The following is a 25092-nucleotide window of genomic DNA, read 5'->3' on the forward strand; positions in this document are numbered from 1 at the left end:
TGCTCTTTTTCAGGACTTCCATTGTGATTGAAACAAAAGGGGTTTGATTTGCACCTACTGGAGAAGAGCACGTGAATTTAAAAAATTCAGTACACCTGATTGAACCAGTGGAGTCATGCTGTAGGCACTTCTGCACAGGCACACTCTGCAGTCACCAGCACATCCCCCATCAGTGACCCCACAGCATACCAGGATGCTGTCATGAAATAGCTAGCTAAACTGGGGTGTGCCAAGAGCTTGCTTAGATACATGCTCCATCTGCTGCTGTCTGCAACACTGCTTCCATCTCACAGTCCCAGCAAGAAAACTTTTTAATTCCCAGACTAAGCTCTGACCTCCCTGTCGATCTGAACAGAGCTACGAGACAGAGAGGGAGCGAGTCTCTGCTAGTGGGTGAAGTTACTGCTCTGTTTCCTTCAAGAAAGCACCATCTGCTCTTTTAGCAAAGAAACGCTGTAGCTTATTATGATGCCATAAACTTAATTCCACCTAAAGTCTTGATATGTTACATAGACTAACAGTATGTACAGGGGATATCATGCTGCTATCCACGTGTGCATGATCTGCTTGCAATGAATGGCCAGTGCTAGAAAAAGACCAAACTATGTAATGTCTGGGCAATTCAAGGATAAACAAGATCTCCCTGGTGATTCATGCAACACCTTTGCCAAATGTTTCATCTAACATGGAACAGAATCTTAGGGAAAAAAATCACCCTTTCCTTTCTCCTGTAATACAGTCACCTTGATGCTCATCTTGTAAATCCATGTGTTATTCCGCAATACCTCCCTTTTCCTGGTACAGCTGAGAGACAGCTCTCATGACAGCATTCTGGACTAGAGGTTCAGCTGCTTAACCTGTAGCTTCTAGCATTTTAGATGCTATAGGGTATCTTGGAGATCTGCATGGGGCTGAAGGACAAGGCATGGGATTCCCAGGAGTACAGCACCCTTTCGGTGCGGTACCTTAAATGCAGGTAGGCATCATGAGATGGCACCACGTATGTTAAAGTAGCAGGCATCTGCTGCAATACTAAGATACCAAAATTTGCTGCTAAGTAAGCAAGCAGGGATGTTGTTACAACCACATCCAAAATAGACACCTTATGTGCAAGGTACTTGTCATAATTTTCAGTATCTAGCAGTAGGCAAGCTTCAAGCCATGGATTGTGGAAAAAACACTCCAGAGGTCCTGAGATATGTTAGAGCCCTCATACTGACAGTGAGAGACAGTGAAACACAATTTCTTCTAGTAACAGTGGAAACACTTCATGCTGAAAAATGAACTTGTTATCATCTCACACAGTAGACGTGATAGTCATCCCATGTCTCAAAGAGCGCTTGTTACACCAAATGTCCTGTCTCTCCTGCCAGGACCGCAACCACCTGTTCCAGGCCAGAAGTTGCAGAGAAAGGACCTGTTGCCCTCAAATGAAACATGACAATACTGCAAACCTGCAGCCTAGAGATTGGCTCAATACCACTAAAAAATATTGTCATATCTACATATGATACTATCTCCCAGTCTGGGCTGTTGAACCTTTCTGCAGCTTTCCTCATATTAAACCTGTTGTTCCAAAACCACAGGACACGGCAAAGACCTTTTCCAGGTAAGATTTAGCTCAGATGGCAATAAAACTGCAAAACTGCAACATCTTTGATTTGGCTGGGGAAAAGAAAGAGGGGGAAAAAAAGAGCTTCCAGTCAATCCTGTCATGTCTGTGTGTGTAAAAGTGACTAGGCATTGCACTTTACCACTGCTGAATGAAAAGCAGTTCCAAGGTAATTTATTGCTGGGTGGAAAACTGAATTAGACAAGCTATTTCCATGTAGTTTTACCTTGCACAGGTTGAACCCTTTAAATATTAGGAAATGGTGATGGTGAAGCACACTGGAAGAAGCAAAATATTTTTACAAGTTTAGAATTCTAGAAATTATGGCTCATACCCAGTTCCTTCTTATGAAGACTGTCCTAAATTTCAGTCTTCCAGAGTGGCATAACAGGAAGATCTGCGAAACAACCCATTTGGTCTTGAAGGCCTTGATGCCCCACCACATGCTCCCTGGAGGCACTGTTTCAGACTAGCTCAGGGCTGGCCCCAGATGCCGCCCTTAACTGCACATTTCAGTTCCAGTGCATGTGTGCCAAAACCACCCCATGATGTAAATCAAAGCACAGCACGTGGAGACAACTAAGGGATTCACTTTGAACCAGCATCCCCTTCCTGAGCTCAGATGCCACCTTTCAGAGGGACATCCTCAGCTTAGAGCATCCCTTTCTCTCTCTCCAAGGGCTGGATGAAACCTCCCTGCCTTTAGAAGGCTGCCTCAGCCGTCTGTCCTCTGTGGGGAGATGGAAGATTTCTTCAGAATGGTGGCCTGTTAGCAGAACATGTTTAATTCTGTTAATAGTAATTTCCCAGCCTAAACATATGCTATTGAGAAATACCAAATCTACGGTGAGGAAGAAAAAAATAAACCCCACATCTCTGCAGGATCTAGTGAGAACCAGGGATATTACCTTCCCTTCTCCAAAGCTGTCAGCAATTTTGGTTGTATTTTAAGACTGTCTTTTCAGAATGTCCAAAATAAAACCAGCACAGAAGGAGATGCAGGAGACCATTCTGCTGTTCAGTGTCCCTGAAGGGCAGAGATGGTTGGGAAGTTAACCACAGGCAGAGTACTGCTGACTTGCTCCCAGAAAGTCTGCCTTTTACTGGTATTCTTGGCTGCTTCTGACTGTAGCAACTGATCAGAGAAACCGCACAGTTCTGAAAAGCAATTCTCCCTATCTGAATGGCAGGTATTCATACTGGAGAGGATCTATTTGTGCCTATTCATATCCTCATTCAAAAGCGTTTCTTCATCTTTAAAAAGCGTTCTTGATAAGATCATTAAAAAGCAAATAATCAATGCATAAGACATTTACTTCAAAGCTCAATCAAAAACTATAAAAGCAAGTAAATTATTTGAACATGTATCTCCATCTCATTTTGTTATTTGCATTTATTTCTGGCTCCAGAAGCAACTTTGAAACAGCTTTTAAGGGACACCCTCTCCTGAAGCAGATCAAGTTTCTCTTAAATTTTTGTTCAAGGGCTCACCCAAACTCAGGTTAGACCTAAAGAAAGGACTGAGGGCAATATTCTTGAGCTACTTCACCTCTTCAGAGCAGTAAGCAGCCCAGAGTGCTCAGGATTTGGTAAGAGAATGCCTTCAGAGAATGCTTTACAATTCATCAATAAATTTTTACAAAGGGCCTTGCAGATGAAAATCAGTTTTCAAATAGTGTTATTGTAAGTCACCATGAGACAGGGAGCGCTTAAATCTAGGAGCAGGGAAGAAGGTTAGGAAATTCTGAATGCAAATCTGAGTTAAGGAACAGAAAACAACAGTTTCAGAAAAAAGGGATAGGAGGTAACTAATACAGTTTCTGTAGGAACTGCTCACAGATCTAAGTGTGAAAAGAAGCGGAGAAGGAGGGAAAAATGAAAGAAAACTACAGTCGGTTAAGCCTTGCAGAGAAAAGATAAGAGCAGCAGAAAAGAAGAATGATTTAATGCTAGCTAAAGTGATTACAGAGAACAAAAGGGTTCTTATAAATATACTGTGGCTATGAAGGGGGAACAAATGCCAGTGAGAAATTATGACTGTTAATAAATAAGGAGGAAAATGATACAAAAGATGACCATAAAGTGGCTAAGCACATGATTGCTATCTTAAAAATCCCAAGTAACTGGTAGGAAAAGATCTTTCCAAGAGGTACAAGCAATTAGGAAATTCCTAGATTCTTGTCAACATTATTTCCAATAAACGAAAAAAAAAAAGTGTGTAGAAAATATAAGTAAAAAGCCTCACTTATGTCAGTGACTCGATAATTTCATCAAGGAACTCTTTTCAAATGAGTGACATTTTATAAATCTACAAAACTGGACGCAAAATGGGAGAGTATCCATGCAGTGATAATATTGGTTTTGTTTAAACCCTTTAGCAAAACACACAACTACCAATAAAATATATTTAAATAAATCAAGAAAAGCAATAGCTCATCAATAGGTAATACTGAATGTCATCTCATCTCAGACAAACTCCATTATCACTGTGAAATACAATCAGTTTTCAACACAGTCCTATGGAATCTATCATTGAAGTCCTTTAAAACAGATATTTCAATAGAGATAAAATCTAAAGCAAAGGAGTAATTGCATTTAATAAAGAACAAACATGATAGTGTAATACTAGACATGTAAAACTTTAACAGTTTCGAAGATTCAGCTGCTCTAATGAACTCAGATGATGTTCCCCCCTGGACTCCAAGCATGATGCCACATCTGAGAGCCAAGATTTGACTAGTTTTGGTGTCTGCCACTAGGTAGCCAGATGTTACAGCAGACTAAAACATGCCGGGGATTTCCCCACCCAGCGGATAGGCACGCTGCCTATGGTGCTTGAGGATGGCCACAGCCAACTCCCTGGCTGTGCCAAGGCACAGGCACCCACTGTCCACCTTGCAGCAGCACTGCCAAGCCTTCCTCTGCAAGTCACACACTGCAGGATTCACAGATACGAAACAGAAAATACGGCTCAATATACCCTTACATGACACCTCTCAGGCAGCAAAAAGATATGAGTAGCTACCAGCAAAACATTGAAATTGCAGGTGACTACTGCAGAACTTCAGTGAAGGGGGATAATAGGGGACAGTCAGGAAAATCAGGAGCTCTCTCTCTGATTTTCACTCATTCATTAAAAAAAGCCCAAATAGATTAGAAATTACTCGAAGGTCTTAAGACATTGAATTGTGCCCACTTAGGGAAAGATAATGTGGCCAAAAAGCATAATGAAAGAGAAAAACATTACAATATTAATGTATTTTAGCTCAATATCATGATCATCCATAACTGAACTCTGATTTGTAAATGCAAATAGAAAAACCTATAAAACATACAACATGACTAGCACACTTCAAAGTATACGGGAAGACATTCATCACTGAAATAAAAGGCTCCAGCTCAGGAAACACCACCCAGCTGTGGCAGTGGTGTCCTGGGCCAGAACTAGTGCAGCCCGTGAGGAAAACAGTTTCATCCTAGGGATGACCAAATACTCCAAAGCCAAAATCACCCCTGACATCTGTATGCCTGAATTGCCATGATTCATTATTAAAATTCCTTTCATGTTGCCTGACTGCCTCTTAGAGACCTCAAAGTGGAGAGGAAAAGTGACTCCCCTCCCCAGGGTTCCCAGCACATCTTGGACACAAAGAGCTGCCAAACAGGGGCAGCCGGGTGCCGGGCAAGGCGGCTGGGGTAAGCTCACAGGTGCCTCTAGTCAGGGCATGAGAAGAAGCCCAGAAAAGAAGAAGTCGGTCTTCCTTTGTCTGTGCAAAACAGCAGCGAGGCTTCTTATGAATGGTATAATCGACAAGAAGAAAGTGGAGGCCCTTGCAGCCTAGGTCAGGGCAAGAGGGCTGGGCGAGAAGAAGCGAGAGCGCGCACGGTGCCTGAGCGGAAAGAGACAGTGGCAGGATGAAAGGGAAGGGAACCTGCTTGGCTAGGGGGAGAGTTATGGGAGGCCTGAAGACAAAAGAACAAGAAAGAAGACAAAAGAACAAGAAATTTAAACTAAAGGCAGCCAAAGGTGTCAGCACAAGGATTCAGAGAGGGAGGTAATAAGGTCATCATGACAGGCAAGAAAGAGGACTCTGACGGCTGCCTTTCATGGGGCTTGAAGTAGGAGTGGAGGTGTCAGCAGAGATTACAATAAGCGAAACAGGAGGCAACACATAGATCTTGTTTTTTCTGTTACAATAGGGACAAAAGGCCAGCCCGGGTAAATGTTTTTCAGGAGTAATTATCAGGATTTAAACAGACCCTAAATGTGCAGGCCACAGAGGTGGTGGTGACAATGCAGAGTTGCAGATATAACACTAGCAGAAGGGAGAAAGGGAGCTTCATTGTGCTCCCTGAAATTAGGCTCGGGGAGGGGGTTATGCTTAAGAAATAGTAACAACAAAGAGAAGCCCACACCCACACCCAGCCTGAACAGACCTAGATATCTGGTTATGGTGGGCTGCCCTCGATGGCTCCCAGGGAACGCTACAAGAAGCCTATTCACAAACCTTTACTATTCACCCCCACACACGTGCTGTCTGCTGGTGTAATTTTGGCAAAGAGCATCAGCAGAAAGTGCTGGAGAACAGCAGAGGAATGACACCATCTGAAAAAGAAAATTCAGGTAAAAGGAAAGATACTTAGTGAGAAAGAAAGCAAATCGAGCAGAGAGGAAGCATACTGTGCAACCGAAAGTCTGATCCTGAGTCCATCAAAATAGATGCTCATGTACAGCTGGCTGGAGGCAGGGGGATTGATGGGCAATTGAGCAAAAGATACTGCATGAAGAGAACCAGCAGAAGAGGAAACTGGGGCAGGGCCGAGGAGAAAAAAAAAAGGCCATACTCTGAAAATACATTTTTTTAAGCAAAGGCACATGTTACAGTGAGTCTAAGCTACCACATTGAAGTAACTGATGGCACGTGTAAAGCTTAGTTCAGGTTATTTGTCCAGATCGTTAGAAACTTCAGTGAGAGAGATTCACAGAGAAGAATGCAGAAAAATAACGTGCTTGAACAAAATAAGAGGGCAAAGGTGAGGCAGCCATCAGGATATCGGATACCAAAAAGGCTCAGAACGGGACTATTGGTGGGGAGGGAAAAGGGTTTTTTGAGGACAGAAGGAACCGGTGCCTGCTCTGAAGAAAGGCATGCAGACATGTGACCTGTGCGTGCAGAAGACAAGCTGTGACAGATGAAAGCAGAAAAAGCAAGAAAATATTTTCAGCAACAGGTCCCTGGGTGGTCCTGAGATTTATTCTGTGGAGGCACATGGCTGACACATATACCAGGCACAAGCCAGAGCTGGGTGCTTTGAACACAGTGCTGAGAGAGGGAAATGGCAGCCCAGGGTTAAAGACAGACCGGGCAGAAATGAGGCGAGACATGAATGAACAGGAGCAGTGAGGGGAAGGATGGGGCTGGGGGTGAGGCGTCAGGGATTCCGAGGGAAGGGAGGTCACAGAAAGGCTAGGTGAGGACGGGCGGGTGGGAAGGGAATGAGGGGTTTTGAAAGAAGGGTGGTGGTGATCAGACGGAGGGAGCTGGGTTGGTGGGAGGTCAGAGAATGACTGCCTCTGTCCCAGAGGATGGAAGAGGTGGGCGTAAATGTGTCATTTGCTCAGTATTTCATGACCCCGTGTCAAAGGGCAGGATCCTTAATAGCACAAGCATTGAAACATGTGACAGGCTGAGGTTTTATATGATTTTTGTTTACTCTCACAGGCCAAAATAAACACCTACATTTTACATCCTTAATTTTTTCCCATGATTTAATATAAAGCTGCCTTTAAAAAAACCCCACCAAACATTTAAGCAAGTTTACAGCTAAGTAAATAGATACAGCCTGCCTGAATAAATGAAAGTATCACAGCCCTTCAAATGCCTTTAAGCATTGGAGTAACTTGATTTAAAACTATCATTATTTTCAGTGTTTATTGTTGTGCTTTCTGTTTTTACTGCATTTCTATTGTATTCAATAAAAAAGCATATAATTTCTCCTGAAATTTGGTATCTACACACCTAGCACCCTTTTCCTACAAAGGAGATGGATTGATAAAACTTCCTAGAACCATGGTAAGATTTGGATTCTGCACACAGCCTCCCAGTTACTTTATTTATAAAGAGAGTGAGTAATATGGGTATGAGGTGGTCCTCTGGCTGAGTGTCAGGGCAGGTGGGTTGCACAGCAGCACAATCAGGAGGACACAATGAAGCCCAGCTGGCATGTAGGAGAGATTTCAAACACTTGTAACCTGATTAACCTGTGGTTAAAAGAACTATGGGGGTAGAAGAAAAAAACTGTTAGAAGAAGCTTCAGGAAGATACGGAAAACATATTAAAATCTCCCTTTTTCTTTACACAGTTCTTGAATTTTAGTGGTGTTTTAAGGTTGAGATTTAACCTTCAAAGCCTTGTCTTTAAATACTGGCTGGTAAAACCCAAGAACTTTAGATTACAAATTCACAGACTGGTTTTATAAATCCTCTTTTCTTGTTTAGTGAAAGTTAATTGCTTAACTGAACACGGAATTTTTCTGGCAGTCCCCTCTGGCCTTTTTCTCATAGTCACTCCATTTTTTGAGCCACATCCATCACCTTCCCGAGAACTAACAAGCAGACACTCAATTCTGCAAACAATGACTAACTGAAAATAAAATAACATGTTAGCATCCCAAGCCTCCCTGACACATGTTGCCCTGCACAAAAAGGAAGATGTTGATCAGGGGCTTCATGATTGTATTTCGCCCTCTCATACATTTCCACGAACTGAATTAATCTCCTAACATGGCAATCAGCTTACCTACGCTGAAGAACTGCAGCATCTACAGAAACCCACAACTTCAAGCAGTCACCATTTCTTATTGAATCTGTACATGGGAAGAGCTGTGCCTCCTGCTTGAAAACTTTGTTCCCTTAAAAGTATATATTTCCCTCTCAAGATGTCAGCTGCATTGTTAAGCCTATTTATAGATAAGTAAAATGAATAGCAGATGGCCCGTGCAGACTAGTGTTTTCAGGCATGCTGCAACCCATACTGACTTGTCTTCAACTCAGCTAACGATGACCAGGAACAGCCATCTGCAACCTGCAACATGCCTTTCTGAATCATCTGCATTAGTAGTTGCAGCAGCAGCAGCACTGGCTAAGAAGTATCGATTAGAAATCTTGATAGATTATTCTACTTTTGATCAAGCCCAGAGTGAGCCACACGGTGAAGTAGTGGCACCGCTGGGAACTGAACTGATTCTGGCAGGTTCTCCCCTCCTCTGACTCACAGATGACTCTTCTCATCTTCCCAGGTGCCCAGGCAGCTCTCACGTAGCTTTTCCCTGCAATTAAAATTCCCCAGAATAGTCTGCTTATTGAATGGATGGTTTTAAACATCTTACTAGAAGACCCCTAAAAGTAGCTGTTAGCTTTGAAGAAAAGAACCTCCTGTCTCACACTACTAAACTTTTTTTTTTTTTTTTTTAAAGCCAGGGTGAATAGTTACAACGAAGGACAGAACAAAACCTTTTGAACAATAGTGTTCAATTTTTAAAGCAGAAATTAAAATGCTAATTTGAGCACAGTGTCTTTCTTTTTATTGTTATTCTACTTACACGCAAAACCTCTAAATTATAACTTGTATACAGGGGAGGCATTTATAATTAACTAATTTTCCTGACAGGTTTATTCTTGTATAATATCTAAATATTCACTGAAGACTAATTTCTCTGTGCTGTATGGTATACTAAGGTATATTGATACAGAAGGCTGGGGAGGATGGGGCTTGTATGAGGCTAGTAGTCATATTTTTGTTATGTGGACCAGAGGGAAGAGCTGATCTCGTTCATCATTTCAGCTGCCTTTTGTATTTTTTTATTTCTTTAGGAGAATCATAATTACCACTTAGAGGAAGAGAGTTGTATAATGGAGAACACTCATTTCACAGCCTTATTTCTTTCAGAGACACTTTCTGGCTTCACAAGTCTCAGATTGTTCTAAAAAGACCCCAAGGAGTTCATTTATTTACCACCAAAGCTAAAGGAAGAAAGCTAGAGAAGCAAAAGTCAGTCTTCACTTAAAGGGACAACAGGCTTGTTCTTTAGATTTGCAAGATAGGAGCACAAAGACCCTTGTCAGACTGTGCTCAACTCAGCTGTGGCCTAGAGAAGAAAAACTAGGGATAAAGGACGTACACAGGTAAGTAACTACCAGGAAAAAACAAAAAAGTTATAATTAAATTGACTGCTCTCTTTGCAGTTATTTCCAGTAAAATTTTCTCCCAACCAGTGGGCTTAAGCAACTCTTCTCCCCTCCCATCTCAAGTATAACAGTTCATGTGATATTCCAGCCCTGGAGATACTTAATACCACCGATATCTACCAGGACAGGAGCTGATCTGAAAATCTATTTCCCCAATTCCGTACATTCTCCAGTTTCCAGAAATAAGTTTCCTGCTACTATAAGACTGGTTAGGAAAGTAGGTTTCATCAAGAAAGATGACAGCAAAGAAAAATAGCAGCATTATCCATTATTGCCAGTCTTAAGCTTATAAAAGCATTGAGGCAGGCTCTACATATTACAGTCAAACTGATCAAATGTTGTTTGGAGCTATAAATTATTCCCCACATTTGTTTTTTTATTTCTATGTTCCCAGAGTTTCTCTTGGCTGTTACTAACCACCTTGTCTGATCACTTACTTCTAAGAGCTGAGACTTTCAAAATCTGATTGTCACAAACCTTGTCAGCATCGCAGAGCTGTAGTTTCCTTTTTAAGTGACAGAAGAAGCAACCGAGGAGGGTCTAACAGCTAAGAAGAAAGTGCCTGAGTTGTGCTTATAGCAAAGGGACTCAGTGAGGCTGTCTCTGGTTGCCTCATGAAGTACACGTAGGGACCATGTACTTAATTTTCCAGCCTTTGCTAAGGAATTGGTTTTGGAAGCCTTGACAAGGTGGTGGTTGCTGAGTAGCTAGAAATGCAAGTTTATACAAACATAAACATGAAAGTTAAGATGTGAGGTCCATATGTACCCAACTACTAAGTCTCCAGGACATGAAGAAATTCAGACAGGTCATTGACATTTGTTGGAAACAGCTGAAATCTTTCCTTATAAAATTTAGGGGATATATTAACTTGCTAGGAGATTCATTCACTTCAGTTGCAGGGAAAGGTTGGAAGCTTTTTCTGTCTTTCTCCTTGCTGCCTGGGGAGGCATCCATGTTGCATCATATTTTCTAGATGTGTCTGGTTATTATATCACTTCATGCTGTGTCTTAATGTGTGCACTTCTTCAACAGTTTGCTGTCACCCCTTTCTCCTCATTTAAACTGGTAATATCTGCATTGTCACTTTCCTGATCATGCTAGAGGAATTCTGCAAGGAATATTGATTTTTGTCTGCTGGAACCAACTTGATGGCAATGCTTTGGTTCCACCCACACACACCTTGAGTACTGAGCATCACATACCAGGTCCTTCAATAGAGATGCTTACTGGCATGTGAGTGATGTGCAAAGCTGGGCTCATTTGATTTCCAGCCAGATGAGCAAGTTTTGCCATTGTTTCACAAAACCTATTCTAATTCTGGGAAAATTCACAGAGGCCTCTGATCAGGTCGTCCCTTTGCATGGAGGACTGGCACAATTTGCTGAGGCCAGGAGAGCCCTGGAGGGTAATCTTGTTTCTCTCTGGCAGAAAGAAATTAAGGACAGGACAAGCTAATCAGGAGAGATTGCGTAATAGATGCAGCTTCTTACACAAATAATGCTGCATCATACGCCTCCTAACAATTCAAGTTAGGCTGATGTTGATCCTGGGTAACATCACACAACAGCAGATGGGCAATGAAATGAGTATGCTGTCATCTTTGTTCCTTAATTTATTTTTATTATTGTGAATCAACAGTTTTTTGACCTACAGCAAACTTGGTACTATTTTCTGGTGAGATTACTATTCCTTTGTGAAGGGTAACTCTGTTGGTAAATAGACTTGCAAAGCACTTCATTTAGAATTATTAAAAAAAAAATCATACACAGATATCTGTGACACTTATTGACTTATAAATCAAGAGTAATTGTAAATCAGGGATTGTGGTTTCTGTGAGGTCATTTTCAATGAGATGCTCAGATACCTATTCTCGGTCTGACACCATTCAGTGCTTTTATCAATGCTCTGAGAGAAAATACAGTCTTTATCTAAATAATGTTCACAGGCCATACAACAGATGAAAGGGTGAACGACGATGGATACAGGCTGACCTGCAGAGTGATCTGTTTTGCCTGGTAGCTTAGGCTTGCTTGAACTGCCAGAGGGCTTTTAATACCACAATACTAAGTCATGGCAATGGGAAGAAAAAAAGAAAGAAAAAAAATGTTGTTCATGTCTATAGAACAAGGAGCCTTGTCATGGTAAAACTGCCTCAGAAAAGGATTTAGAGGTCACCAAAATGAGTTTGAAACCTGTAGATAACAGGAAATGACACTCCTGTGCCCACTTGCCCCCAAAAGAGAAACTCTGCTAGAAGTCTACTAAGAAATCAGGTATGGGTAATAAAACCAGAATCTGCAAAGTAAAACCCCTGCTTAAGTGACTATTGAGCTGTTTAGATTACACATTGACTCCTAGATCAAAAGGCATGAAGATCTTCTAGACGCGTGACCTGCCAGGCTGCGCTCCTGGGCAGTGCTGGCCACCGCCGTGTCCCCAGCCAGCTCCAGCTCCAGCCTGTGCACCACTTGGAAAACCGTCCCACTGTGGTTAACAAAGTCCTAGGGGAGGATCCCATCCAGCACTTTGAGACGCTGGTGAAAAAGTCCTCAAAACTTCCCCATTTTCAGGCTTACTCCAGCTCAGCAAAACTCACACAAGTCCTTGGTTCTCTATCTGAAAATTATCATCAGGTAGAGTTAAAATTCTCCCCAGTTTCTGTTGAAAGGGAAAATATTTCATTCTTTCTTGATATACATCTATAATTTGGCTTTTTTAATTCAGAAAAAAAAATATTTCTTGAATGTTTCCCTGAGTTGAGCACTTTTCTGTACGACTATTGGCAATTTTCTACTTTTTCCACAAAAGTATTTTTGTTAAGAGTTTTTTTTCCATAGTATTGTGCCTTGAAAGCATTCTGTGATGTTCTTACCTCTGCTGGGCATTGATTCCTTCTCATTTGTGTCCTCTTGCTTCCCTTTTCAACCCATCACTCTTGCTAACATTCAATTTGTATCAACATACATATTTTTCATTTCATAACCATATGTGTACATACACACATTTATATACACATATATATACACACACACACATACACACAATGGATTATGTGACCTCTGGAGGTGGCTTGCAACATAAATATTCCATGACTGTGATTGTACACACATACATACATATAAGTGAAAAAAATATAAATGGACCTGTTGATATAGAAACTTTAATTTATTCACCTGTAACCTTTGCTTCTCTCCCCTCTGCACCAGTCTGTGGATGGATAAGCATACTCGAGCACTTGGCAAAATGTCCTTGGAATTTAAACTTTAATACAATATGCATGCTCGATGAAAATAGTTTTTCCTCAGAGCTTTAATATTATTATTATTATTATCAGCTTCGTGAAACCAGCCCTTTTAAGATCCCAAGTACATATATACAAATACATGTACTTTTATACATTTTATGCTTTCATCATATTAGTAATGTACAAAAAAAATTATTATTTGTACCTCACCAACAACTGCTTTTGTGATGAGTTCCCTTTTTTCTGCAAAGGGCACCTTTCCTTTGCCACAGCCACGTGTAAGCAGGGCAACTGCCCTTGGTTTTCCAAGAGAAGAGACATGGACTCTTCAGCCAAGACAATGACATTTTCCACGTACATGCATGTCCACACGGTTCCCCAAATCACACGCATCTTCCTTCCATCCTTGATGGGATTTGCCAAAGCAGAGGAGACCTGCAGCACCCCGCTTCCAGCCCTCTCCCTGATGGCCTGGCCATGCCGTGCTGCCAGTTCCCCCTCCTGCAGCTCCTGCCTGCCTTGGCGCCTCAACCAGAACCAGCCCACTTGCCCTGGCTCTGCTCCCCAGAATGTGCTGCCAGAGCCCCCAGACCTCAGCAGCAGAGCATGACTTGGAGGTTTGCAAAAGCTTTCCTAAGACAGGCAATTAAATGCTACCACCCCATGCCTAGGACTAGTAGCAGAGGGACTCCGCTCTGTAGTATTTAGAAATTTCAAGGGCAAAGCTCACGCACACCTTTCTTGAACCTTGGCTGCTTGTGTTAGAGCAAAGCTTCGCATATACACTAAACACAGCTGCTTAAAGAGGGTGTGCCATCATGTCCCCCAGAGCCGTCTGGTGGTCTGTAACAGTGGGACGTGGAACTCCACCTACAACACATCCATAGGCATTAAAGACCACCTACATTACGGTCGTCAGTGATTTCGACACAGGCTATATAATTTCTGACATCGACTTCTAGCGGCCTATCTGTCAGCTTGAAGTTCGGGACCTGAACTTAGGATGTTGTACGCAAATGCCTCAGCAGAAAGATGGATCCTGATGGTAGAGAGCAGTTTGATTGAGGAAACAAGAATAATGTTTGGCTGCTGAAAGCAGAAGATTGAACGAATTCAAAGCCGCAATGTGGAGCAGATCTCATACCAAGGTGGACTAATCACTGTGGCAACATACCTGGGGACATGGTGGATGCTCTGCCTTTCTTTTCAAGTCTTGAAAAATCAAGCTTGGGATGTCTTCCTACCATGCACATTTTAGCTCAGTCAGAAATTATGGACTTTATACGGGAACTACCGAATTAATATCTAGACCACACACGTGCAGAGTTTAGGCTACATGCTCATAGCAGTCCCTTCTGGCCTTAAAATTAAATTTCAGATTATTTCCTCTCTCATTTTACATTTTGTGATGATTTAAAAATGTAATTTCTTTTGGCTTAAAAATGGTAATACACACACCCACGTGCTTTGAATGAGTTTAACTAAGGCTTATGTTTGTAAACCAGCCTGAATCTGAATTACATTATATAAAAGCTGTTCAATATTGAAATATTCAAATGCAAGAGAATTTTGCAACTCTGCAATAATGCTATGTTTCCGTTCCAGTGTATATTTTCAGTGACAGTGTTTAGAAGACTACCTGCAAAAACACAGCTTTAAAATATGAGCATGAGAGACTAAGGTGGAAGAAATACACAAAATCTTCCAAATTTCCTTTGAATTTGTCTTTAAAGAGATAAAATAACAAGATAATATCAAACAGACTTTCAAAGACAGGAAAACACTTTCGTTCCACAAACAATTAGTTTTACAAGGTTATCTGAAAACCAAGTGTCCTACAAAAATGCTTTGTATGCTTTTTGAAATACTTTCATTTTTGTAATCGTACATTTCACACAACCTGCAGTATATCATTCAATGAGTATCCTTCCACATAGTCTGTTGACAACTGAATTAATCTCATTCTTATAGGTCAGGCATAATGATTTATATCATTTGGAACTATATGTTAATTATGCAATAAATATAAGCTCACAGGATTGCTGTGCAATGTAATTCTGTAAAAATACATTTGCCCCTAAAGTAGTTAGTAGGCTTGCCATTTGTTACATCATGAAACAATAACATTACAAGGAAGAGTTAGAAAAAAACAGGGAGGCCTTACTATACATATTTTTGAATTGATCCAGTAAATATTTTGATCTAGTAAGTGTTTGTTTATTTTTTTTTAATTACCACTTTTTCTAAAGAAAGCATTTGCATTTCTTACTAAGCAAACAATGTTTTTTACAGAAGTCCTCTCTGGATATTTGCTAAAATAGATTTAAATTCACAGATTGCAGTGTCTTTTTTTTTTCCCCCTCTATAGTATAGAAGTATGTATGAAAAAGCAAGTTCAGTGCTTTGTAAAAAATGTAGACAATAACATCTAAATGACCCATCACAAACATGAAATACTAAAATATTGCATGCTTTTTATTTTAAAGCTTGCTATCATATTTTAATCCAAACCTGTCTTTGGAATCAACCTCTCCCTTGTTCTCCTATCACCCACCAAAAAGGATATTGCAAAATGGAAGATCAGTGGTTTTTGTGGTCTGTGGACAGGTTGATGGGTTTGGGTAGAGTAGCAGGGTATTCAAAGTCCCGTTAGAGGCAGACATGTCTGCCCATTTACCCCTTTGAGAACACAGAGGAGCTATTCTGTGCTCTGCGATATTAAGATCTAAATTGATGTAAATCTGTATTTTGTACTTTTAAAGCACTGGCAGAGCAGTCATAGTGTAGGAACAGGTGCTCATTAGTTTTTGTTAGAAATAACAGGAAAACCTGCCAAACTAAGTGCTAAAATCTTCATTGAAACTGGTATTAATATGCTAAGAAATCTGTTCTACTGTTGCACACAGATAGAACCTGTTACTTGTAACAAACAGCACTGAGCGGGCAGGGGACCACAGCACCTCCATAATTAAGAGTCTGCGGCTCAAAGACATGACTACTACATGGTTTCCAAAGTGGATCTAAACAGCGAGTCAAATCTGTTTGGACCTCTCTGAGGTCTGGAGCAGAAAGAGGGAGAGACTTAATGCTGATTTCCTCACACACCAAACACGCTCAAGGAGTCAAGTTATGGCCACGATGGACAAACAGCTCTGAAAAAAACCCATCTGTCCAAATATGCTTCCCATGCAGCTACAACCAATACATGCTGACTGCTGTAAGCACCTGCGCATACTTCACATATTTCAGAGTGGGGTGAGGGGATATCAGTAAAAATGACTCAAGTAACCTCACACTGCAGCTTGAGAAGTAGCACTAAAAGTAGCATCCAGAGCAGCTGGAGACAACAGGGGATACAAGCGATGGATCCAATCATTACTTTGCTTTTTCACTCATCCTGGACAGAGGATGCTTCTCAGACAAGGACACAATGAGTGTGTCTTCCTCTTACTGTTCCTAACACTGGGAAATAAAACCTTACTTGAAATTCTTCTGCTTTCCTGATTGCTGGGTCACTTTCAGTTAACATAGAGGGCAGAAAATTTTTCTGATGTAGCTCATAAACAGTAGAAGGTCTTTTTCCTCCCACAAGGAATTCAACCTCTGGGCAAGACGAGAAAAGCAAGAAAAGATGTAGAATAACAGGAGTGAACATAAAACACAAAGAGTTCTTGGAAGATGAGAGTTTTGATGGAGGAAGACAGCACTCGCCCAAACACAGAACATGCCTGAACACACCGACACTAGGAAATGCATCGTGCCTTGCATATGCAATGATGATGTTTGTGGTGGTCCTTAGACCCAGAGACAGCACACTCCACTGTCACTGGTGAGGGCTCCATCTCCTGCTGAGACAAGTCATGCTCCACCTCAGACAGCTTTACAGTGCCTCAGACTCTTGACAAATCCGGTCGTCCAATTTTTCTCTTGTTTGCTTTTTCCTACTCCTCAACTTTTGCTTCACTAATAAACTCATTAAGTATAGCAATATAATCAGCATCCCGTTTTCCCCAGGAGACAGAGAAAAGGGAAGGATCCTACATGACAAATGCTATCGTTCTGTTTAATGAGTAGTAGGCAGGTACTCAAATACCATGGCTGTGGGCTTGTCACGGAAACATATGAGCAGAACAACATGAGGTGGAAGGGCTGCCTTATGTCCTCTGTCCACAAGCCTGTTATGAAATAGTGAAATATTGCATGGCTAAGGAGAAGAGAAGGCTGTCTATAAGAAGAATCTTAGAGAAGAAAAAAGTGGCAAAACCCAAGACAGCCAAAAAAAAAGGCAAAAATCCGTGAGATCAAGAAAGATCAAGAAAGCAATGGATGGCAGAAGTTTCTTAACTCTAAATTGCATCCGCTGTGCAAAGCTGAGGTGTTGGCATGTTTCTCACGCATGGGGCTGCTGCCAGGGGATGGGATAACTGCTGAATTCAGCAATGAGCTGTTTCCCAAGGGCTGCAAGACCATTTCTCACAAAGATACTGCCATAAATACTCTTGCTCAAGAATATATACTGTTCCTAGTGGAGTAATTCTGCTAGCATATGAATCCTACAGGAGTAACTGTTAGCATTAGTACACAAGTACTACTATTGCTACTCTAGCATATTGCTACAGGAACACATCACACATAGAACATGCATTTATAGGCACAAGGACATGCCTTTCATCCAATCTCTACCAAAATTATATACATATGCAACGCGCACGCACTATGTCCAGAGCTAATCCACTGTGTTATTCATCTGTCAGACAGCTCAGTCAAATGCAAACACTGTCCCAATGTCAGACAACTTAAATAATGTTGTTCCAGGGACAATTTTAACATAAAGATCACTGGATGTACAAGACAAGCACACCAACAGAGCACTCGCTTTGTCTTCCTCACAGCACAGAATACGAATTATGGGAGCAAAGTATGACCCAGACAGCCCCAAGCTATGAAAAGAAGAACAGCCACTCATTACAACATTGTGTTCCTCTCTGCTTCCAGGACTGGTCAGAAAAGTTTTCCCGGAACTAGCAGGTCCTTTTTCAGGCTGGCACATGCATTCAGGGGAGGAATATTCAGCCAGAACACTTTCTGATGAATCAGTCACTGGCCTGTGTTACTTCTGGGACAGCACACTAGAATACCATATTTCCCCTGGGGCTGAAGGAGAATCCGTAACTGTGCCTTCTGTATTTAATATACTTTTCTCAAATACAGCTGTAAAAATTAGCTTTCACAAAAGGGTCTTGGTTCCATATAGAAACATTTATCTTCATAGTTTCTTCGCCAACCAGTTTTTCTCCAAAACTTGCATTCTCTTATGTCTGTACTGTGCAACAAGGAACGTTGTTTTTACTAGGTCAACAAATCAAAGTGATACCAATGGCTTTTAACTATAAGCCCCTTACTTTAAGACCTGAACAGAAAGCAACGTTAATTTTCTGACAAATCTTGTAACACAGAGAGAATTATAATAATTTCTGAATTGTCTGCCTTTCAAACTAACTTGCATATTTAAACTTCGTATTATAATTTTAAAGTGCAAAAACCCCACCTATAGGTAAATGTAATGATTTGAGAACCTAAATCAGGATACTAAGTATCATTACAGAACCTCTTGCAGTTGCCAAGATAAAAGTCAATGAATACCAGCATGGCTACATTAGGCTCTGACTGTAATAATGTAACACTTAGATTGGATAATAACTACATAAAAGAAGAGAGGAATAAGATTTATTTTTCTAAGTCACAGATATAAAATTATAACATCATTTGTGCATTTCTCTATAGAGACTATAGGATAAAAATATAGCATTGGGTGATTCCAGATTTATAAACAATATTAATTAGAGGAAAACAAAGGGCACAGTTTCTTTTTCACCAATCTAACCTTCTTCATCAAAAATTTGCAACATATAGGAATATAATGCAAAAAATAATCATATTTTAAAAATAGAATGGCCTCTAAATAGACTTCTGTCATATCAACCTAATTCATTTTAATATGGAACTCCAGGAATAAAATCAGAGTATGCTCAGAAAACTCTGACAATATAACTCTTTTTAACTACACAGCAAAACTAAATGTTCCAATGAAAAATCTCAGTTAAAAATTATTAATCAAATGTTTTGAATTAATTAGGTATGAATGATAAAGACAAAATCCAGCTTGTTTATGTTCCATATTTCTGATTACAAATCAGAAAAATACCTAGCCAGTTTTAATGTAAAGTTTTGATCCAGTCGCTGCAGATTAGGTCCAGCATCATATGTGTCTTAATGAAATTTTAGATTTGAAAATACATTTTTCTGAAATTAATTAGGAGATTTTAAAAGGTACCAATAAACATTATGTAAATAAGTTCAGCTTTGAAAATCTCATTAATGCTAAATATATATAATTTACTGTTGTCTAAAGATATCATGACAATTTAAAGTTAAGTGTGTCTTTCGGGGTGGTTGTTTTTTTTTTTTTTTTAAAGAATTCTTGATCTAATAGCCAAATCTGTTAAGTCTGAAATGGTATTAAATCCTTTTGAAAGCATCTTCATTTTCAATATTGAAAGCAGTTGAGCACTCCAGCTCTGATCTGACAAAACAGTTAAGAACATAAGTATATGACATCAGAATTAAGCACATGCATATTTTCAGGATTAGGGGTTTAATCTGTCATTTTTCCTCACAGTCTGTTAAACACAGAATACATATATATTTCTAACTGGAAACCACAATAACTGATAAAAGAATTTAGATAAAGGTATACTAGCAGGGGGAAGGTTTGTTTTTTCTGGGATTTTGTTTTAAGACAGAAAAAAAGAAGAAAGAAATTAGATTTTTGATGAACTGATTTCCCTTCTCCTGCTTCCTGTTGTACAAAGCTTTCTTTTCAGGACTCTTCAACACGTTTCTTTTTTCTATTAATTTACTCTTTCTCACACTTAGCCAGTCCTTTGGCTAGATGCAATACCATCCCTTACCCTCTTCTCCCTCTTTCAGCACCCTTTCTCCATTTGCTTTCTGACACCCTGGCTGCTGCCCACGGCCTCCCCTGCCACGCGCCCTCCACACCGCCCCTGCCCACAGCCCCTTCTCTCACGGCGATCCAGTTTTGCTCCCCAATGGCTCCTGTTCTCACCCTGTGCTTTCTCCTTTTTTGAGGCCAGCAAGACTTTTACTCTTCCTTTCCCAGTTGATGTCTCCAAATTCCCTTTGTACTGTCCTTTCTGTTCTTGTGTTTGCCTCTTCCCCTTTCTTTAACTTTCACCTTGAACTCCAGCAATTTTAATCTTCATTCACTTCTGACTGAAGACCTTTCCCTTCTCAATTGTTTTAGCCTGCCTCAGCCACTTGACCCAGACTTAATAATGAACTCTTCTTTCTGATCTTGCAGTCTTCGCATTCCTCTTCTCTGAGGAATAACTTTCCTCACCTGCCATCCTACCACACCTTTTCTGACATCCAGCCAATTCCCCTCTCTAACTCCCCTTACAGAGTAACCTTCAGCAGTCTCTTCCTACACAGACAGACACAACTTCTCAATTTCCTCAGAAAGCTCACTGCTTTCATTACCTTCCTGCTGCCCTGTCCACTTGTGACTCCACACAGTGAATTGTGTACAGCTGCCTTGGTAGCAATGCGGCTGCAGTAATGTGAAGTTCAGCACAAAATGAAATACTCACTGAAAAGCAGGATGAACAGTCTGGCATTTCACCCACCCTGATCTCCTTACAGTCAACGTCCTCTTCCTTGACAAACAAGGGCACCACTACATCTTAATTTAAAGTCCTTGCCCTCATCAGCCTAAATCCATCTCCTTTAGAAAAGTCGTTTATCCGCTGTATTTTTCACAAGTACACCTTTATATGGCTCTTACTACTCCCTGTCTTGACTTCACCTTTCAGGCAGAGAGCCTGCTTGGCTGAGGAGAGTCTTAACGAAGTGAAAATACAGAAACGGAGCACACAAGTGTAAATGAAGATAGGCAAGACAGGAGGAGAATAAAAGCATTGCCTGGACACTCTGGCACAAAAACAGGAAGGCAAAAGCCCAGTTGGAGCTAGCAAGGGACATTAAGGTTAAAAGAAACAATTCTACCAGAATGCTATTTGCAAGAGGAAGGTCAGGAAAAACGTGAGTCTGTTGATGGATGGGGAAGAGACGAGCAACAGGCATCAAGGGGGCTGACGCACTCAGGGTCCTTTCTTACAAGTCTTCATAGACAAAACCTGTTCCCAAGTCCCAGCAAGTATCAGTCCCATTCAGAAAACAGAGGGCCAGCCAACAGCAAAGTAGCAATAGGTCAGCAGCTCTTAGAGAAACCAGATATGTTCAGATCCATCAGGCCAGGTTTCACCCAAGGATCTGACAGAGCTGACTGATGTGATTGTGAAGCTGTTGTCAATCACCTGTGAAAAATCAAGGTCATAGGGGAAAGTCCCTGATGACAAGGAAAAGGCTAACATGGTTTCCATCTTTATGGAAGGACAAGCAAGTAAGGAGACCTAGGGAACAATCAGCAGGTCAGCCTCACCCCAGCCTCTGGGAAGTCCCTGGAGAACGTCCTCTCATAATCCATCTCCAAAGTCAGACAGGAGAAGAAGCCTAGCAGGAGCAGCCAGCACAGATTTTTTCAAGGGCCAATCATGCATGACTCCATTCACTTTTTTCCATGAAGGAAGAGTCTGAAGGAAGAGCAGCAGAGGTAAAATATATTTAGACTTCTGACACTATTTTCCATAGCAGTCTCCCTTTTAAGCTAAGGAAACAGGTAGGACAGTCAGATCGGCTGCAAATTGGCTGAACTGCCAGGCTCAAAGGGTAGTGGTTGATGGCTTGACATGGCATTGATAACAAGCTGAGTACACCTGGGACATGTACCCTTGAGCATCTTCATCCATGGCCTGTGCTGAGAAAGAAGACACGATGGGCAAACATGCAGGTGACACCAGGTTGCAGGGAGGAGCAGGAATAGAAGGATGGTACAGCCACCGCGTCCTCAGCTTCCCTACTGTCCCGTGCCTGGGAAGGCTGCTTCCATAAACACAAGGGGAAAAAAGCCTCCCTCTTTTACAAAGTGTTTCAAATCAACTGTCTTGCTAAAGTGGAGAGAGTTCACACAGCTGTCTCAGAAACAGTCTGTTTTTCCTTGGGTTTTGTGCTCATGAGCTAAGTTGGCAGATGCAGATCTTATAAGTTCAGGTGATGAAGCAGACCCCGAGAGATGCCATGTTTCAGCACATTAGAAATTATTAATGTTTCTATTGCTTCTTTGATTAGGTGATTAAAATCTCCCACTGTGCATGTTTCCAGAGACACTAACTTTGAAAAAGAAGATTCCTCTGAGATAGAAGGCTTGTGTTTTGCTTTGTTTTGTTTGGGGTTGTTTTGAGTTTGCTGTTCAAGGTGAACTTGATTGCTCTTTTTTTTGTTAGCTACCATGCTTTCTTGGTTTAATCCTATGAGGGTTTTTTCCCTACAGCTGTGTCTTATTTTCTTTGCTTGTTTTTGCTCCCCACAGAAGATACAGTAAATTTAATAGCTCTATGAGGCTTATGTATATTGCTATTGTTGTGACTGCATTATCACCAACATTTAATGATAATGTATTCCCAGTATTTTGTTAGCCAAACGTGCAACTGCTTTTAACTCGCAGTTTGCTGCATAAGCTCATTAAGATCCATTTCCCATTATGCTACCATATTACTTTACAGGTTTCAAGTTCTTTGGAGGAATAAAAAGTTTAATTGCTCCTCGATTTTGGGAAAGACAGTGCTTAACATCTTGCATTAGATTCCTGTCTCATGTTTTGCCACTTCACTTTCTGTCTATAAAACCTTTCTTGCAGTTAAAGTTCCTTTCTTGCAGACAATTTTTTTCATGTGGAATGGCAGAAATAAAAGTAAATATATTTAGTGAAGTGTAACATGAAGAACAAGACAAATTAAACAAGAAAATGAATCATACACAGTGCTTCTATACTGGCTATTTAAGACTCTGAAAAAGAGAACAAAGCTTTTATTTCTGACAGACTTCTGTTACACTGGAAATCTGCAGAAAATTTCCCTGGCAATCTGATTGCACACCCCCACATACTACTCCCCATTTTCAGAAAGATCAGATCCACAAGATTTCTGCCCATTATGCAGGACAAGAAATACTGATATTCATAATGTCAGTGTTGTGATGACAATCTATGGTGTAAAATGTATTTATGGCTGTAGTGAGTCTGTCCAAGCCAGGGAGACGTTCAAGTCATATCACAAATATGTGATGCGTGTTCATGGAGAAATAGCAAGAACTCACTCAAAACTCATTCCATATGTAAAATACATATATGGCCCCACCAGCCAAGTAAAGAGGTACATATTCTTTCTGAAAGAGTTTATCTTCCTGTTTGGTTAACCTCTGGAGTTTACACCACTCCATCGGCTGGGCAGCGAAGTGTTGGCAGGAGATCCCACTACAGGACCTTCTCCAGGTGCGACAAGGGTATGGTTTTGCAGGCAGCTTGCTGGCGCCTAAGGGAATGAGGCTTCACGTCTCCTCGTTATCTCTCCCTGCTCTCTGCCTCGTGGCCCTGTCACCTCTGGTACTTGTCACAACAGTTGGTAAGCCAGTAGTAACAGCAAGAAAAGAAAATACTGACTTTGCTACATTAGTGTTCTGCCACTTTTTAGTGAGGTGACCCAGATGCCAGCGAGATGCACCAAAGGCTGAGGTAGGACAAAGTCTGTGGTGCGATACACAGCCAGGAGCCAGAGGGTAAAACCCCAAGCAAGGTCAGTTCTCAGCAGCTTGGCTCATAAAAGTGTTTTCCAGTGTTATTTACCAGTATTATTCAGCTGATGTTTCTATGAGATAAATAGCATAAATATTTGTTACATTTGTATTATTTTCCTTTCAATAACAAGAAATAAACAGGTTTACTGAGCCTGGAAGAAGCTGTACAAAGTTTCTGCAGACTAAGTTGTGAGGGAATCTCAGAAACATCCCCATGAAAATGGGCACCTTGACTTATTTGACTTAAACTTGACTTATTTGAGAAAGTGAGTCTGATGGTCCAAAGTGTTGACATTTTCTAATTCCTGAACAGCTTCCCAAGCAAACACAGATTTCTTTGATTTTAATGAAACTTGCTAATTCTGAAGTTGCAATAATACACTGAGCTGGGAACTGTATTTGTAGTTAATGTTGTATAACATCATAAGGTCATGTTTTGTTTATAGCACACAGGCTCATTGTTTCCATAGAATATTTCCAGTTGTGTAGTTTTTAAGAATGCAGTTGAGTACATATGGTGTTTTGTCTTTTGTTTTTTTTTAAATAACAAAATTACTTGTATCATTAAGGAATTTGAGCTTGTCCACGTTGGCATACAGGAGCTGAGACACAAGGTGCAGTGAAGGAGATACGATTTCCAAAGCTCAGACCATTTTATTCTGCTATGTGAAAATACATCCAATCCATTTGAAATTTTAAGCGGCTAGAAGAGGTTTATCCATAACATGCCACCAGCAAAACTGGCCACAGGCTTCCCCTCCCATGTGTTCCTTCTTCATGGTATCCCAGGTGAGCAGTGGCTTCAGTACCAAAAATCAATTCTGGCAAACTTGTGTACTTGTCACACATACATGCCACATTTGTATGGCCTCAGTGATCTCCTTGCCCAAGAGCAGAAACAGTCCAAGCACAAAGCTGAGAACTGACTATGAAGGAAAGAGAGCTGGCAGGCACAGCAGAGCTGGAAAGAAGACTACAAGTAAAGCCAGAGGAGAGGGACCACAAAGTGGAAGAGGCAAGGATTGTGAAAGAATAGCCACTGGAAAACATGGGATCCCAGGCCTAGACAGAGCACCCAGAGTTGCTAGGTCTTTGCTTACCAGTAAGGATATAGAAAAATTCTGTGTCCATTTTTCTGGTGGCTGGTTGACAGAGAAGGGCTACTTTCAGTGGTACCCATTATGCCACTAATTCAAGTGAAAGGTCTCTGCC

General features: G+C 41.0%; 1 protein-coding gene across 1 annotated transcript in view; it reads right to left on the minus strand.

Annotated features, from left to right (window-relative positions):
* The window catches only part of TMEFF1 (transmembrane protein with EGF like and two follistatin like domains 1), a 129630-nt gene that overhangs the window by 85329 nt on the left and 19209 nt on the right, over window positions 1–25092 (minus strand). The gene's annotated exons all lie outside the window — the stretch shown is intronic.

The sequence above is a fragment of the Falco punctatus genome, assembly GCF_963210335.1.
Source record: "Falco punctatus genome assembly, chromosome: 3".
Classification (NCBI taxonomy): Eukaryota; Metazoa; Chordata; class Aves; order Falconiformes; family Falconidae; genus Falco; species Falco punctatus.